Here is a 5,202-nt window from a genome sequence, read left to right as displayed (position 1 = left end):
GATTGATCTCTTACTGGATAATCAGAAATGGTCTGTGCAGAAGAATTCCCTTGCCAGAAAAAAATAAAAAACTGAAAAACTACATCTCCCAGAGAGAACTGTTCTATAGTTCATCCAGGTGCTTTTAATTACAGTTGTTAATCTTACATTCCTGGATCGAAATCTCATTTCTTGATTCACATCTAACCCCTTACACATCTCACTACTGGAAAATATAGTTTAAGAAATTGTAAGGGATATCAGTGGGGAAGAGAGGAAAGAGAAAATATCTGAAAGTTCTGAGTATATTCAAAAGCAACCCTCTCCCATAAAGGACGATCTGTCTCTCAGTCAGTCAAGTTTCCCCACTTCCATGTTAGTGGGATCACCAATAAGCACTGTTTCCCTCAGTGTTCTCCCTAATCTTGGATCCATATGTCACCTGGGCGTATGGAAGCCATTTAGACTGCTTAAAGCTCAAATTTCATCTTGTTTTGGGTTTATGAATAGTTTAATGAGGGACAACTAGACATCGCTAGCTTTCTACCACCAGAACTTAAAATGCCTTAAAATTGAATTTTTATTGAAATAAAAAGATAGCTAACAGAAAGGAAGCATATTTTTGAGCACCCATTATATTTTCACATGGATGATTTTATTTAATTGTCACCCTAACCGTTGTTCACCTGCTACATGTTGCTTAAAGATGAGAAAAATGTGATTCAAAGAAATGTTAATTGGATATAATGGAAGTCAGAGTCAGCCAGTAGGGGTGTTGAAATTGAATGTTGCTCTCTCTGACCCCAGAGCTTTTTTTGCCATGGCTTGCTGCCCACAGCGATGACAGTGTCACCTGATTAAAAAGCAATTGCCATTGTTTTGATGAAATGCATTTATTTCATGCCACACTTTGGAAACTTTATTTCCATATTATTGTTCATTTTGTGTCAATGGTGCCACTTAAACACTAATTCCTTTTGCTTTGGGGGAGGAAAATATTCAAGTAATGTTTTCCTTGAATTCCTACCTGATCTTAGTAGGATCACATGGCACTTGGGAAGAAATATACAACCCAATAAACCAGCCCTGGAAGCCAAGATTGAAAAGGTTTCCAAGGCCGCCATGACTTTGCGTTTGGTGTTCAGATAGGTGGGTATGAAAGCAATCCACACACTATGGAAAATCAGCATGCTGAATGTGATTGGTTGGGGCTTATTGAAACTGTCTGGTAGCCTTATAGCCAGAAAAGCAATAGTCAAGCTCAGAAGTGCTAGAAAGCCCAAGTTATCCAGAACACAGTAGAAGGCAGTGGTGGATCCCTTGCTACACTGAAGGATGATTTTACCAAATTGATTGTGTGTCAATGTTAGGGAAAGAGGGAGAAGTTCCCAGCCAGATAATGCAGATATGTACTTGAATGAGGGAGCCACTATAGACTATAGCAATTGAGAATTGGGTCACCAACTATATTTGGAGTGTTTCCTGGTTTTATGGCTTTGAAGGCCACAACCACAATGAAGGTGTTTGCTAAAACAGCAGAAATGACTACAGAAAATATGACTCCAAAGAACGTTTATCTCAAGACAAAGGTGACCAGGAGAGGCCAACCAGTACAAGTCAAAGGCAGAAGAAGCAAAATATTAAGGAAACAATGAGGATAGAACTGAGATTTCAGTTATTTTCTCTGACAATGGGTGTGTCTCCATACTGGATGAACAGTCCTAAAATCAGAGTAGTGAGGACATAAAAACCAATGGCCAGAAGACCAGAACAGCTCCTAGAAGATTTTCATGGGAGGAAAAAAAAAAAGTCATAATTTTGGGGAGGCATGATTTCTCTGTTTATTTGGATGTGGGTCTTCAGGACACCTGATACTTCATACACATCTGAAAGGGATGCAGTCTGATTTAATATAGCCAATCAGCCATTCCCCAAATATGTGTACAACAAATATATCTTGAACAGAACCATATTTGAATTCTGAGGTAAATATACCCAATTACATTCATGAGACCATAACACTGAAGGAAAAAAAAAAAAAAAAGACCTTCTTTAACAGGAGAGAAATGATCTATTACATGCTTGAATCCAAAATATCCAGAAAGAGTGAGTTGAATTACACAATAAGAGAGCAAGAATTTAGAAAGTAAAGTGACGTTGAGGGAAAAACACAGACCATATAAAAAAATGTATTTGATAATGTATGAAAGGAAGAGGGAATACGTTCCAAGAATTCTGGGCTTTAATTACAGAAAACCTAGGAAATAAAGAGTACTAATATTCATTGAGTATCTTTACTATGGTACGTGCTTTCTTGAAAGTTGTAATTTGGTTATGATAGCAGTTTTACAACAGATTTACCATGATTTGGTGCTTACAGTAAAAAATAACAATGAGAAGAAGAAACTTTAGAGGTAAATGTTTTGAAGAAATTGCAAAACAAGCATAATAAAGTATGAAGTTTCATCCATTAAGGCTTGACCTCATTCACTCTGAAGAACAATTATATATGGCACAATTTATATTAGAAAAACAATTACAAATTCAAATGCGGGTTTGCACTCCTCAAAAATTTTACCAAAACTATTGAAAAATATTGGTCATTTTTACGCTGTTAATCTCTCTTCCAAAAGAGTGATATAAACCAGTTGTTTTTAGGAACAAGGACTTCTTTATGATCATTATAAAAACTTACTGGGTTTGGCATCCACTTCCACTCATTTTCCTCTTGTTTTTTTTATGTCCTTTTTAAACATGAATACTAAGCACTTGAGATACCAAGAGAAAGAACACAAGCAATCTAACTTCCAGTTAGGGGATTGGAGAAGCAGGAGTATTAACCACGTTATTACAGGTGTATGTGGAAATGTTTTAAAAAGCCTACTGAAATGATAAGCTGCTAATGAACAGCCTGTGGGCTATAATAAGTCTGAACTTCCTTTTAAAAGATGTGTGGAGAGCTCTTGTTGGGCTTAAATTATAGAAATAATATCAGATTTGCATTTTTGTAAGATCTTCATACCACCCCCACTGCTCGTGGGTTATTAAGGAGATGGAATATCCATTCAGTGTCATTTTTTTGCCCAGTCTTACGTATCATGACATTTGAAATGTGACCCCCAATCACTATTCGATGAGACTCAGTTTCTTCAATCCCCTAATGGTAACAGCCTGGTTTGCTTGGCAGCAGAGGGAAGCCTGGGTTAGGCCAGATGCAGTGTCCACACAAACCAGAGCATAGTTAGAACCCTCATTCAGCGGAAGGGGGCCAATATAATCAATTTGCCAGTCCCTCACCAGCTGGGAACACTGGTGAATGACCCCCAGCTTCTTCTGGCAGTTGCCTTGGACCTTGTTTAGAACACACAGGACATGCTGTTACTGCATTAACCAAGTCACTGTCCTTCAAGGGCAGTCCAACACTCCCGGCAATACACCATTCTGGGTGACATGATGGCATTGTGATGGCCGCTCTTTCCGTGCATCCCATCTACTATATCTACTGGAGCATCAGTAGCTGAGGTTCACACCCGAGCTAAGGTCTCAGCTTCCTGACTGCCAGGGGGTGTCAGTGCTTTCTGAGCTGGGATATGAAAAACCGTGAGGGCCACTCGGGCTTTTGCAGATGGACCCAAATGTCTTTCCACATATCCTGACCCCATCAGGGCTTATTCATAATCATTCATGCCTTGGCTTCCCATTGTCCAAGCCATAGGGTTAATCCCTTTAGAGCAGCACAACTATCAGGGAAAAGCGTTAAGAGCCAGAGCACACGGTGATCACCACTGAGACTGCTCTGAGCTCAGCCCATGGGCTGCTACAGTTCGTTCTTGTTTCCATGCAGATAGTGTCCATCATCGGGTTGAATAGTGAGAGCAGTCCACGTGGGCGGACTTCCTGGACTAGACCTGTCTGTATCCCAGTCATGGGCAAGAATTTCCTTTGCCCCCTCTTTGCAGGCTACAGGGGCTGCCATAGAAATGGGGGGGCATCTGGAGGATCAACATACTCCACAAGACCTCATAGCACCCACCTTTCTAGAAACAATGGGCTGGTGGACAGGGTGCTCCTCTACTACAAAGAGACACGTCACTCATTCAAAGCAGGAGTTTAAGCCACGGCTGAGGTGGGTCAATGGAACATATTCTCAACCCACCCCTTAACAGGCAGAGAAGTTCTCACCACGATCTGCTGTTCCCTCGTGAGAGCTCTCCCTGGAGGAACACTGTGTACATCGTTAGGAGCTGCTGCTCCATGCTCCATGGGAGTATGTTGGGTCTCTGCCCCCTTCCAGAGCTGAGACCAAAATCCGAGGGGCACTCTCCCCTTCTGTTGACTCTGCCACAGTGCCTGGCCCATGGCCCCCGGAGTCACAGACACATCTAACTCAAATGCTAGCCCTGCTTGGGAGATGCCCAGAGATTTAACATGCCTCTCTAGCACTTATGCTTTCCCGAAGGCAGTTTATGTCTCCGATTCCCAGTCGCACCTGTGCCCTTTCTTCACCAGGTGACATAAAGGATGGAGGGACTGTGCCAGGTGGGGACTAAAAGTCCTCCATAGCCCCGAAATCCCTACAAAGCCTTGCACCTCTTTCACGTTCTTAGGGGTTGGATAGGCTGACTTTTATCAGTCAGAGCTTCTGGGACAACATGGTGTCACCAGCTGGACCCCAAAACCTGGCCTTTACTGCCCACGTGCTTCTACTCACTGACCGTTGTCCCACATTTTACCTTAAGCTCTTTTTTCCAGTTTATCTCTTCACTCAGGCAAATGGAAACCAAAACCACCCCTCAAGTGAAGTTACTGCCCCAACAAGACATCCAGCCAGCCCAAACCACCCAGACCAGTGACTGCCCACTCATGCCTCGCAGATGGACCACGGAGTGACCTCTGGAATGACTGACAATTACCTTTACTTCATCATAATACTGAAATCTCCACCCAAGGAGGACCACAAGCCTCATTTACATAACATACGTCTGTATAGGCATGTCTCCATAAGGTGCATGCACGGCCTTATGCCCGTCTCTACATACGGTGACAAGGCTTCCCTATCTAAATATTCATCTGAACCCTAAATAAAAGGAACCCATTCACCCTTGCTTAGGGGGCCATGGGTTTGGAAGTTATTCCCTGTGATCTCATTTACTGCAAATAAAGTTTCCTTTGTGCAACAGCTCGCCTGGTGTATCTGTGACTCACCAAGGAGCAAACTCACAA

This window comes from Mirounga leonina, unplaced genomic scaffold (assembly GCF_011800145.1).
Source record: "Mirounga leonina isolate KUSES-001 unplaced genomic scaffold, KU_Mleo_1.0 Mir_201, whole genome shotgun sequence".
NCBI lineage: Eukaryota > Metazoa > Chordata > Mammalia > Carnivora > Phocidae > Mirounga > Mirounga leonina.
The sequence above is the reverse complement of the archived record's forward strand: the minus strand, read 5'-3'. Positions refer to the sequence as shown.